Genomic DNA, 14,608 nt, shown 5'->3' on the forward strand with positions numbered 1-14,608 from the left:
GCCTGTGGTCATGAAACAAGAGGAAACATTAGCTGCCCATCAGTACTGCCAGTGAATCTCAGAGCAAGACTTGGGCAAGAATGTCAAGGTGACAGCATGTTTGACTTTGGTGATAAGCATCCAATGGAAATGTTCACCAGTGTGTCTTAAACATTACTGACTTTGGCAAAATGTTCTAATGTTGACAGTTGATGGGTCTAGAAGCACATTATTGTAAAGTCTTAAATTCCTGAGGCCTTCTACTCCAGGATGACTGTTTCTGGAGGAAGAGAATATACACTTTATCAAAAGTTCCCCAAGTATACTGTTTATGTAAACCCACAGAGGAAGAGTATTCAACTGATGAGAATTCATTCTAGTCATTTGGCATGACATTAGTTATTTTCATCTCCACCCATGTGTGAAACATGGCAACAATTCTTAGATTTATTCACATACAATGTTATGTTGATAAACTGTGCCTTTCCTAAGACTGTCTCTAGTAAGTAATCATCACGTATTTTTTTTTTATTTTATTGCATTTCATTTTATGACATCGTTTCATAGGCCCTGAGGTTCCCCAACCCCTCCCGTGCCCTCCCCCCATGGTGGATTACTCCACCTTATTGCAGTATTACAGTTCAAATCCAGTCTTGTTTCTTTCATTGCAAGCATGTGCCATGCATAGAGTCCAGCATCTTATTGTCCAGCTCAATTCAACAGTTTGTTGGGGAGACCAACTCTGGTCTGAAGGCATAGCTGGCAGAATATCATTCTGATCAATTAAAATCGATAACATAGCATCAACAACAGTTTACAACATTATGGGGTTAATTGACATGGTATTGAGTGACTGATATGTTAGAAAATGCAGATTCTTAACCACATCCTGTGACTACTTCATTAATATTTCAATTTCAGTTTATATACATCCAGCTTCTATCCACCTTAAAATGAAGCTGCTCGTGTCTATTTTCATTTTTGTATTTAGCAGTTTATTGTATTGAAGCATAATTTTTACTAAACTTGGCAGGTTTTAGGACACTCCAAACTGGCTTATAACTTTAACAAGGTATATGTCAACAGTTAAAGCACAGAACAGTTTTAGGAGGCGTGTGCAGAGAAATCCTCCATACCCTAGTTAGGAGTAACTTATTTTCGTGTCCCACCTAGTAAGGTGTATGTGAGTCCCCGCTGACCGTTTCCTGTCTGGTTTTAAGCTTTCCTTGTTGTTCTCTGTCTATTCTAATTTTGTTGTTGTTGTTTGTTTTGTTTTATTTTGGGGGGGTGCTCCGGGGCATCACATACTATTTTAAAGTGAGATAAACTCCACTTACGAAACTGATAACACAATTGGAAGAATAAAAGTCCATCTAGAGCCAAAGAAAAATGTAGCATCCTGAAGACACTGCCTTTGATATGAAAACATCTTTAATTCATGCATACTTCAAAACAGAAACTTGGGAATAAGTTCTTGAAAAATTATCCTCTTTTAAAAATTATTTGGGTTGTGTTTATTTCTACAATTTAAGTTGTGTTCCATTAAATTCAGTGTTACGCGAAATTAGCTGAAGATGTAGGGGAAAAATGCTTATTTCTTGGTTCATGATTATCCTCATCTATTCAGAGCCAATGTGTCTAAGATTGATAGGAGAAGGTGAATTTTTAATAAGCACTGTTGGTGATCCGAAGCAAGTATGCTGCAGAAAAATGAACATAAAAGGAAGAGTGTTATCAGGCTTAGATGCTGTAGGATCTGAAATTAAATCTATTGGAGAAAAATACAATGTTTCTCACTAAAAGAATGATCCACAGGGTGATTGAAGAGGGCATAAGTTCTGCCTGCTTGCTTACAACAGGCCAGACAGCCTCTGACCAAAGCTGGGGGAGCAAAATACCTTGTGGAGCCACGACTTCTTGGAGCTGTAAGAATTGGATGCCCCTCAGGAGAAGTTTGGTGCTGTGACTACTATCCCTGTACATGTGGAACTATGTCTACTTCCCCAGTATATCTGGAATTCTACCAAAGATTATTCTTATGTATGAAGTTGTATTAGAATTTTCCTTGCAATATTTCCAAATTTGGCTGGTGTCTCACCCCTCCCCTTATTCCTATTTTACCCTCTTGGAATGAAAACGCATGCCTTTTTCTTAAGTTATTGTAGAGTTTTGGAAACATCTAATTGCTCTGTATTTATGAGTTTTCAGCTAGAAATGAGTTTGGCCTCAGGGTGATTTGTACCTCAAGTCTTATTCATAACCACTTATGTGATATTTAGTCAATAATTTGGGTATTGGTATTATTCCTTAGATCATTATTGCAGGAACTGCTTAAGATAGTCATAAAATTAAGAATAAGAGTGCAATAATTGCTGTGATGAAAATTCACAAAATATTGAAATCATTGGTAGAGTAGATACACACAAAAAAAGCAGAAAAGTAATGAAACCTTACCATGATAGAAAGTCACCAAGAGATTCACAGTAAGAAAAAAAGAAAATGATAAAGGACAATAAAGCATGTAGAAAACAGTGAACAGAAACAGGTGACAATCTGTTAATAATGTGCTTGAATGGAAATGGATTAAATTGTTCAATTAAGGCATATAGATCGGTTTAATGAATTAAAAAAGCAGTCGAGGCCCAACAACTATGTTACCTATAAGAAACTCACTTAAGACACACATAGACTAGAAGTAAAGGGATGGAAAAAAAACACTTCACAGAAACAGAAACTGAAAGCAATGGGAGTTGCTGTACTAATACCAATAAAGCAATTTAAATTAAAGACTATTACAAGTTTAAAAAGGTCATTAAGTAATGATAGAAGGATCAGTTTAGATACAATATAGCAATCAGCTCATGTGGAACATTCTTCTAGAGAGATCATACATTAGGCTTCAAAGTAAGCTTCAATAGATTTTTTTAAAGATTTATTTATTTTTATTGAAAAGGCAGATATACAGCCTGGAATCAAGATGGCGGAATAGGGTAAGGACACGTTTATGCGGACAGAAAAGCATTTAATCAGGATGAAGCAGAGAGGACATATTTCAGGAAATAGGAAGGGACAGAACAACAGCAGAGGGGTACCTGGAGACTGACTGACACAGGAAAGCAGCGGACACAGCAGTGTGGTGTTGCAGAGACTGATACTCCAGCACGGCGATCTAAACTCCAACAGCATCCGGAATGCCACCAGCAACCAGGTGGGAAGGGACTTTCACTGGGAGCTCGGGTGGTGAACCCAGACAAAGAACTGTCCGTTCTGCTGGTCCGTTTGATTTGACCAGGAGCAGAGACAGAGCAGCAGATCTCAGATGGGCAGTGCGAGAACAGAGTGGATTTCACAGCCAAGTCAGTTCCTTAGAGCTGAATTGGGCGCCATTTTGCGAAAGGAGAAAAGGGCAAGGGAAGGGACGGAGCATGCACTGAGCTGGGAGTGAGCTCATTTCTGTCTCAGTGAACTGCAATGATGTGGCATTCTACGGATTCCACCCAGGACAGGTCTGGGCAGCCCTCGGATCTGATGGGCAGCAGATCAAGAACTGTAGTGGTTGTATGTCAGGCGCCATTTTGGGCACTGTGGCAATAGCTTTGGGACTGCAGGGACAATAGTGAACTGCGCATGTGCTGATCTCGCGAGAACTTGCTGAGGTCCGTGATAGCACAGGTCGCACAGGAAATTAATACTGACTCTGGCAGAATACCGGTCAAAATAGGTCCGTGTGGCACCCAAACCTAAAGTTCAACAGGTTCCGACAAGATCAGCACCACCAACAACCTAATTATATAGGACACCTGGTGTCTCTCTAATCCTGGGACCTGCTCCAACCGGAAGTGGGAGAAAGGTTGCAGTGACAACAGTGCAGCCTCAGCACGGTATCACAGGAGGTGGAGAGTGGTGAGCCAAGAGCTGGGGCTATGGAGACCACAGTGGAAATCTGACATAAGAACCCAGACCTGGAACTCGCTAGAGGTTGTGGCACAAGTTGCTGCAAGGAAAAAGTTGTGTACCAACCGCAATAAGTAGAATTGCATTGTGACCTGTGGGTGACAAAGCTTAGAAACCTGCCCCAAGGAATTCAAGACTCTGCTAACCAGAAGTACAATGAACAAGAGCAAAAGAAGAGACAAAGGCACAATGAACATTACCGAAAACTCCCCTGCAAAGGAGCAAAAACCTATGCCAACCTCAGAGTTAACTGAGGAAGACATTGAGAAAATGGGGAACACAGAATCCATAAGACTCATTTTAAAGATTCTGATCAACAATGAGAAGCTCATGCAAGAGTTCAAAGAATTTAAGGAAGCAATAAAGCAAATCAAGGCTGGTATATCAGAAATTAAGAACACAGCAGAGCAAATTAAAAGTACAGTGGAGAGTCTCCAAAATAGAATGAAGAAAGCAGAAGAAAAAAATCTCAGAATTGGAAGGTATTTCCTGTCATCAGGGGGAAGCAAACAAAAAGGTGGAAGCAGAGCTGGATCAGGCCAAAAAAAGTATTCAAGAATTGAAAGACACTATTAAGAGGCCAAATCTAAAAGTTATGGGAGTCCCAGAAGGTACAGAAAGAGAAGCTGAGTTTGCAAATGTATTTAATGAAATAATAAAGGAAAATTTCCCTAATCTGGAGAAAGAATTGGGAAACAAGTTCCAGGAGGGGCACAGAACTCCCAACAGGCTTGATCAAAAGCGATCTTCACCACGACATATGATAATCAAGCTCTCTTCAATCAAACATAAGGAAAAGATCCTTAAATGTGCACGTGAAAAAAATCAATTGACATATAAAGGAATGCCAATTAAACTCACAGGATATCTCTCACCGGAAACTCTACAGGCAAGAAGAGAATGGAGTGACATATTTCAGATTCTAAAAGCAAAAAATTGTCGGCCTAGGATAACATATCCAGCAAAGCTTTCTTTTGTCTTTGAAAATGAAATAAAATTCTTTCACAGTAAAGAAAAGCTAAAAGAATTTGCCTCTTCCAAACCTGCCCTACAAATGATACTTCAAGAAGTTCTCTTGACAGAGAAGAGGAATAGCACCTACCAAAACCAAAGGCAAATGTGAAGAACATCCCAGTAAAATGACAACAGAAGACTAAACCAATGAACAACCCATTCCTAAAATGACAGGACCAAAGTAACACTGATGTATATTAAACTCTGAATGTAAATGGCTTAAGCTCAATCAAACGTCATAGATTAGTAGACTGGATTAAAAAACAAAACCCATCTGTTTATTGTCTGGAGGAGACACACTTCAACAAAGATCAGCGGAAACTGTATCACATGGGTTTTGTTGTTTTCTGTTGTTTTCATTTCTTCAAAACACTTCCTTCTGATTAAAGCATTCAATGACTCATAGATCATGAAGTGGCATCATTTTCTTCAAGAAGGTTCTTGATTTTCATTTCTTCAGCTACACATTAGTCATTTAATAGCATGTTATTCAACTTCTTCATGTTGTTAATTTCTTTTTTCTTCCAGATGTTGATTTTGTTTTGTGGCTCTTCATTTAAGGGGATGTATAGTAGCCGTGTAATGGAGACTGTCATATCTAGTAACATGCCATTTAACTTCAGGCATTGTAAATTTCTATTTTTCTTTTTATTGTTGATTTTGTATCATGACTTTTCATTTAAGGGGATGTTTAGTAGCTGTGTAATGGAAACTGTCATATCTAGTAACATGTCATTTAACTTCATGGCATTGTAAATTTCTTCTTTCTATTGTTGATTTTGAATCATGACTTTTCGTTTAAGGAGATGCACAGTAGCTGCGAAATTGAGACTAACATTCAGATGTGAGGATATAGTGTGGTATGCATTTCTACTTCCAGACAAAGATGGACTTACAATGAAACTGTTTACTATATCTTGACAATAGGATTCTGGACTCTCTGCCAGTGTCTATGCCCGCAATGATGGACATATGACTGAGTATGAAGAACTATATGTTAGTAATGATAAAAAGGAACTGGGGGGGAGGGAATTGGGGAGGGCATAAGGGAATATGAAACTGTATTATAAAATAGTAACAGCAAAAATAAAATGTATTTAAAAAAAAGAAAAGGCAGATATACAGAGAGGAGGAGAGACAGAGGGGAAGATCTTCCATCTGATGATTCACTCTGCAAGCGGCTGCAACGGCTGGAGCTGAGCCAATCTGAAGCCAGGAGGCAGGAGCTCTTCTGGGTCTTCCAAGTGGGTGCAGGGTCCCAAGGCTTTGGGCCGTCCTCGACTGCTTTCCCAGGCCACAAGGAGGGAGCTGGATGGGAAGTGGGGCTGCTGGGATTAGAACCAGCGACCATATGGGACTCTGGTGCATGCAACCACTAGACTACTGCGCCGGGCCCTCAATAGATTTTTTTTAAATTGAAATCATGTATGGGTATACCTATCCAAAGGAAAGAAAATCAGTATCCCAAAGAGATACGTGCACTATCAGGTTTGTTGCAGCACTATTCATGATAAATGTAATGTTGAACCAACATAGATGTTACATGGTTGGATATTTGTATGAAGAAAATGAAGTTATACATGCGTAATGTAATAATACTTAGCCATAAAAAGAATACAGTCTTATCACGTCCAACAACATGTGTGATCCTGGAGCATATGTTAAGTGAAATAAGCTGGACACAGAATGATAATTACCTTCATGTTCTTTTACACATGAAAGCTTAATGCCATGATCTAACAGAAGTGGATAGTAGATTACCAGAGACTGGAAAGACAAAAATGGAAGTGAAAATGGATGGAGGATGGTGAGCAGTACTGCTGATGAATGCTCTATGGCACCGTTTATTATTATTATTATTATTATTATTATTATTATTAATTTTGATATTTATCATACAATTCTGTATAGTCTAGGATTCCCCTAACCCATTTTACACCCCCCGCAATTGATTTTTCCCATAATGTCACACTCTTCATAAGAAGTTACAATTCCATCAGTATGCTATGTAAGTGTACCCCAACAATACTGGTACAGACAATGTTGGACAGTCCATCATCCCATTGTCTAGCTATATCCAATACTTTGGTTACATTTCTCAGAGCGTCTAATCGGAAGGATTCTGAGTATTCCCAACACACACAAAAGATGGCAGATGTTTGATGTGCTACATCTGTTGATCGCACTAATCTTATGATTACACATAACATATGCTCATTGAAATATCACACTGTGTCCCTTAAATGCATATAATTAACGTGTGTTAATTAAGAGTCAAAAATACGTATAATTGTAAAAGGAGTTTTAGACTTGTATTTTGCATGTAAGCCGAACATGAGTTTTGGAGAGTATAGTGCTAGGGTGTTGCAGATTTAAAATGCATTCTCAAAGTCTTCTTTGGAAACCCTGTTCCTCAAAGTGTTGTTATTTGGATAAGCAGCATTGGTGGATAATTCAGTTTAGATGATGCCATGAAGGGAGTCTTCATGATGGAATTAATTCACTTCTGGAAAGAGACACCAGAGAGCTTGCTCTCTCCACCTTTCTGTGTACACCCAAAAATCTCACGTGAGTACAGAGTGAGATGACAGCTGGATGGAAGGCAGAACCGGCCTCAGAATGAAAATCCTTACCACTTCTGAGTCTACAAAGCATAAATTACAGCTGTTCAAGCCGTTCATTCTATGCTGTTTTGTAGCACAGCCTGACTAAAATAATCTCTAAGATGTTTGGACATGTATAGTTATTCTAAGAAAATAAAGTGATGGATTATGGGACACGTGAGATTCTTTTAGTTCTTAGTGTTACATAGTGAAAAACCATGACAGTAACTAAAGGAAATATCCCCCCAAGTCACATTCAGACTGCCTTGCAATTCTGTGGGGGTCTAACTCCTGCAGACATAATGTAATTGGCATTTGTTTTTAAAAGTGAACTTACTGTACTTAGTCAAGTTACTGTACAAATCCCTCTCACCCCACCCCCATAAGCCAGATAAACAGCTAACGAAGATCGGCAACATTTTCCAACAATCGGGATTCCTAAAGTTGTCTTCATATTACTCCGCTTTCTCTCTGTTGAATGAGCCTGCATACTACCACAATCCTGCTGCTTTCACTATTTCATTTTGGAGGAATGGTTGGGGGCTGCTGTCACTTTACTTTACAAATCTTCCAGTTGAGAGAAATGAAATTGTTGAGGATTCACACTTTTGAAACTGATTTCAAACCTACACACAGTATGGTGCTAAGACCCTGGATGCCTAACTGACAATAAAAATGATGAGACACATTTTTTTGTTGAGGAAGACAGAATATATTCCTTTCATGCTTTGGATGAATATGAATATTTGTGACCAATACAGTCTGTGCATGTTGTATTTTTCAAAGATGCCCTAGCATTATCTCTCACCAGGCATGCTGTTTTTGCTTTGTGATTTTGTCACCTCCCCATAGAGAGGTAGACTCTACTTTTTTAAAAATAAATTTCGGTAGACAATGTGACTGAGCAATCACCACAGTATGACAGAGGTGACATGACATGACTTCTGAGAATACATCATATTAGAAAATACTGTGAATTACATCATATTACAAAATAAAACTTTTTTATTAATGATTTTGGACACTATATTGATAAGATTGCTTTTTTAATAATTCCCTATTGCCCATTTTCATAATTCTTGAAGGATTTCCTGCTGGCAGACCATGAGACCATTGAGGGGCAGGGTTCAGGTAATAGTATTCTTGGGCAGCAGAACCACTGGGAACAGTCTGATGGAACATGCCTGTTTGTTGTAAAGCAAATGCAAACTTACTTAGGCTAGAAAAAGTGTGAAGCAGAAGTGTGATTCTAACAGTCCCTCCATGCAACAGTGACAATGTAACGGGCCAAAAGACATGTCTGTCTCATTGGACCCTCCAACCAAGTCACAAGTCTGATTCCTCACACAGGGCTGGAAGCTGTGCCTCAGGTCATGAGCAGTTAGGCCATGACTCACATGAACCCATAAGGTAGTACATATACCGGATACTATACTTCAGGTCATATTCATCACATGTGGCTGGCAAATAGGATGTGAGTGGCATTTGACTTCTTAAAGTTCCTTGTCAATGAAGTCCCAGCAACACGGCTCCAAGGACAGAGACTGGGATTCAGGCAACTGCTCTTGCTGTATGTCCAATGAACAGATCAGGTTGAAGTCTAGGTCACCCGAGACTATTGTCAGGGATTACCTTGGGGTGACAGTGCGCCATGTGCCTACGACCTTCCACATAAGCTAAGCAGGCAGAGATTCAGGTGCGTTTTCCTACACATAATGACAAGTATCAATAGGGAATTTTGGACTACAGACAACAGAAATCAAAATATTGGTAGATCAAATTCAGCAGCATTTCCACATTTCAGTATGTAGACAAATGCTGGCTGTCAGGATACACAGCAGTGTTATTCCAGAAATGAGGGATGGAGGGGCAGCCTTCTTGTTTTTGCAGCTTAGTACATACAGTAACGTAGATGAAAACACCTGAGTGATTGCTAAGTCAAGTTAGATGATCAGGCACATAGAATATCTGGGTAAGTGATCAAGAGCACATCTGATCCAGACCATTTTATTAGTCTCAGGTCTTCACAAAGATGATAAGAAGGTATGCCACAATATGAACAAAACCGTCATGACTGTTAACTGCCATAGCACAAAACAATGTGATATACGGGTATTGTTGACTTGGATACTATGAAACTAATGCTGTGAAACTGAAATTGGTATTTGAATTTTACGTATTTCTGAGAGTAAGGTTAATGAAGCCATTGAACATTAATAGAATTAGTCCTGTAAAAACTGAGTTGAGAAAAGTTGCTAATTATTTTACATTTTGAAAAATTGTATTGATTATATAAAATTGTGTTGAGCTCTAGGAAGCTCACGGCTACCATTTCAGAGTATCTTATGAAGTAAGTAGATTCAGTTATTATGAACTGTGATACAAATCAGACTGAGAGTAGCAAGTGGAGATTGGAGAGATATTATCTGTTTAAATATTTGAGGTGACCCTCCCATGTGTGAGGACAATAGATTATTTTGGAGAAAATAATCTGTCATGTTCTAGCCATCTATAAACTTTTAAGATAAGATTTATTATATTTTATTATTATTTTCAAGATTTATTTGTTTTTATAAATTAAATAAAACGTAGCTTTACAGGAAGAAGGAGGATGAAGAAATTGTTTATTCCCCAACTAGCCACAGCTGACGAAGCTGAGCCGATCCGAACCTAGGAGCCAGGAGCTTCTGGGTTTTTCACATGAGTGCAGGTCCTAAGTCCTTCAGCCATCTTCTACTGAATGCCTAGGCCATAAAAAAGGGAACGGGATTGGAAGTGGAGCAACTGGGATGCAACCTGAAGCATGTCTGAACTCTTGCAGGCAGAGGATTACCTAATTGATCCATCATGTCAGCCCTTATTTTCTTTTGTTGAAAGGTACTATTGCAAAGAAAGAGGGGGAGGTGTGGGAGAGAAATCTTCTCTACATTGATTTACTCTTTACATGGCTACAATGATAGGAGCTGAGCCAGGTTAAAGCCAACCAGGAGCTTCTGCTATCTCACACGTGTGTTCATGGGCCCAAATACTGTGGGTGTCCTCTGCCGCTTTCCCACGTGCATTAAGAATGGAGCTGGGGGCCCAGCGCCATAACATAGTGGTTAAATTCCTCGCCTTGAACGTGCTGGGATTCTATACAGGCACAGGTTCTAATCCCGGCAGCTCCACTTCCCATCTTGTGGGCCTGGGAAAGCAATTGAGGATGGCCCAAAGCTTTGGAACCCTGAGCCTACGTGGGAGACCTACCTGGAAGAGGCCCCAGGCTCCTGGCTTTGGATTGGCTCAACTGCAGCCATTGCGGCTGCTTGGGGAGTGAATCATCGGATGGAAGATCTTCCTCTCTGTCTCTCCTCCTCTCTGTATATCTGCCTTTCCAATAACAATAAATTAATCTTAAAAAAAAAAAAAAAAAAAAGAATGGAGCTGGATCAGAATGGAATATTCTGGTCTCAAACCGAAGCCCATTTCAGATGCTGGCATTGCAGAAAGTAGCTTAACTCCATATGCCACAGCACTGAGATGTATGTAATTTTATAATTTTATGTATTTTAAATATATTTTTTATTGGAAACTCACACATACAGAAAGAAGGAGAGACAGAGAGAAAGATCTTCCATTTGCTGATTCACTCCCCAAGTGATTGCAGTGGCCGGAGCTGAGCCAATTCAAAGTCAGGAGTCAGGAGCTTCTTCCAGGTGTCCTGCGTGGGTGCTTAGGGCTGTGGGCCGTCCTCAGCTGCTTTCCCAAGCCACAAGGAGGGAGCTGGGTGGGAAGTGGGACCGCCAGGACACAAACCAGTGCCCATATGGGATCCTGGGGCATACAAGGCAAGAACTTTAGCCTCTAGGCTAGAGAGCCAGGCCTGCATTTTATATATTTTAAACTATATAATTTTAAGCAAGTCATGTTTCATTTAAACATTGTTAGAGAAAATGAGTGTGCATGTGCATTGTGTGTTTGTGTGTGTGTATGTGCACGCATTTTCAAGATACGGCATGCATAATTTTTAAGCAATTACTGAATCTTTCAAGCATGATTTTTCAAGTATTATTGTTTAAAGTTAGTACAGAAGTATAAGACAAATAAATAAACAAAATTGAAAGCTCACATCTGGGACTTTCAGCTTTATCTCTGAGAGATAAGGAGCTTGGAAGCTGATGCTTTAATCTTAACATGGAAAAGGTGAAAGGTGGGTAAATTGAAGATCAAGGGCTAGTCTTGGACCCACAACTGAACTGAGGTCACAAAACAATCCACTAATCTGAAATCTTGAGACGCACACACACACACAGTAGTCAGGAAGAGAGAAACATGCCATCTATGTATATCTTTTGATTTTTCTTCTCTCCAGTTTTGTTGTGTTCTACCAATTTTATTAGAGACCAAAAATACACAGGTAATACTTTTTTTTATCCAATCTATTGCCCTATGCTTATAATTCATCACTTTCATATGTTACTATTTTTACTTCTTTGCTGCTTCTCACTCTGGAGTTATTTACGAACTTTTTTGTATACACTTAGTTTGTTCACAGCTTTTCGTCTTAGTTTCTAATGAATGAATATAATGTTCTAAGTTTCAATGTAAGTATGCTTTCAGCCTCGCTGTGCAGATTTAAGATGGCAAAGTTTCAAGACTATTGAACTTTAAATAATTTCTAAAATTTTTGAGTCCATTCTTGATTCATTGGATTCAGAGAGTTCCTGACTTAGGATGAATCTAGTTATTGATGTGTTTCACTTTTCAATGATGTAAACCCCATACACCTTTATTGAGGCTATACACATTTTGGTGTGATACTCAGCACAGAATCCTTCCATGAAGCTGGGCAGCTTCAGAGAACCACATCTCCTAGTCAGCTACGTAATGATGAGGGGAAATATCCAATATGCTACAGACTGCTGTATTGCTGATGTTGTGCCAAGCTTAGGTGTATTCAATGCAGTTTTCAATGATTACATTTTCCATTGTGATGTGTTCATCAGCACATAAACCCATGGAGGATCAAAGAGCACTCGCATTTAGAATTTTCTAATGTATCTTTTTACATTATCTATGAATGAATCTTACCTTTCTTGAACTGAAATCTAAAACATGGAACATATGATAACAATTCTTTGAGATTTGCTATGAGTTATTGCTTAGCATGAAGTTATTGGTTAAAATTTTCAAATAATTTTTCCTTGCAAGAGTCTACATATGCCCATTGAACACAATGCAATATTCATATTTGTCTCCTCCTTGACTGAGTTTTTGAACTAGCTCATCTACTAATTAGGTCACAGCCAGAAGCTAGAATTTTCATTGTGAGTTATGTTCTGTTCTGTTTGTGTTGATTTGCTTTTTTATTTATTGACATTGCAGCTTGCTTTATAAGTCAGTTCCACTATTCTGCAGGAGTATTGACAAGGTTATCATTATTTATTTAGTGGAGGGTTAAGCTTGTATTTATAAGTTAAATTGAAAGCAGGTTATTGTAACAATTAAAAAGAACACTAAGAAAGAGAAAGGAGGGCAGGGCGATGAGAGAGAGAGTGGGGAGTAAAATATTTTGCTCTTGAAATTATTTGTATATATACATGTATGTGAAATATGTGACATTTGTTATATATATATTTAAAATTCAATGCCATACCTTTACTTCATGAAGAACTTATGGAATCTTGCAGGATTTATTTTTCTTTTTATTATTCTCTCTTGAAGAATACTTTCTAAAGAGTTTCCTGTGTGATAAAACTTTTGAGACTTTGCATGCTTGAAAAATTCTTTTCCTTTGAGGTTTGACAAGATCGTTTCATGCTTCCTTGTACCTTGGGTTGCTCTGAGAGTGCTGGTATTACTGTGATTCAGCTTGTTCTGGTGTCTCCCTATCAAGACACTTGAACATTTTCAGATGATTTGTTCCTTAATCTGCTTAAATCTCATAATTTCTCTAGCTTTTCTAGCCTGACAGTCATTTATGTATCCAGTTTAGCTGTGTTTTGTTTACTATCTTTTTAAAATTAAGTACATCATTCAAATCTTTGGATTTTTCCTCTTTGTTACTTCTGTAGAAAACAACACAACTCAGTCCTTATTTCTTCTATATTTCTTCCTTTTTAAAAAAATTCTTCACAGGTAATATGTTTTAAAAATTTTTTCCCAGATAATACATGGCTGATGACACATGTATTTCTTTGTTTCATAGTACTTAACTCTTGTTAAATATTTTAATTCTTTTCATTCATTTATTTAAATTCTGAAAGATGTTCTTGACTAAGTTGTAGTATTCACTTTAAAACAGCCTAATGTATTTACATGTATTCTTTTTTGAAACTCACCTACTGAGTGATTTCACCATCGCAAAAATACTTAAGGGTTTCAATTCACTCACATATAGTAAGAACCTTACTACAGTGGCTTTAGCAAAGGGCCACTAAAATTTCTTATATGTTATTAAATGCAGAAATATATTTTCAAACTTTGTATAGTGGATTGCTGAGAGCAGCAGTGACTTAAGGGTTTTTTTTTTTTTCTGTCCAGCTCTCACTATTATAAGCGTTTTCACATTTTAAAAAATGTATTAATTTGGGAATCAGAGAAACAGAGAAAGGAAGAGGCATGTTTATGTTCCATGTGCTGGTTCACACCTGAAATGGAAACACGGGCGATGGCTGTGCCACTCTAAAGCCAATTGCCAGGAACTCCATCCTGTGGTGTCCCACCCACATAGGTGACAGGAGGCACAGTACTCAGGCCAGCTTTGCTGAATTTCTGGGCTAATTGGCAGAAAGTGATTTGGAAGCACAGCAGCTCTAAGTGGAACTGGCTCTCTGATCCGGGAGCCTGCATTGCCAAATGGCAGCTGAACATGTTGGGCCTCTTATGAGTCCCTGAACTTTCATATACAATCCATGGAGCACCACCAGTTCCAGATTTATGTTTCTATCCCAGGCAAGTACTAGCCAGAAGTAAAGCAGATAAAGCATAATTTGTATGGGTTTTTGTAAAAATTACATTTGGAAGTTCTGCTTTTCTCATGTCAGGGTTGTTTTTCATAACATTTTAAGAGATGTGAG

The sequence above is a fragment of the Ochotona princeps genome, chromosome 5 (genome assembly GCF_030435755.1).
Source record: "Ochotona princeps isolate mOchPri1 chromosome 5, mOchPri1.hap1, whole genome shotgun sequence".
NCBI lineage: Eukaryota > Metazoa > Chordata > Mammalia > Lagomorpha > Ochotonidae > Ochotona > Ochotona princeps.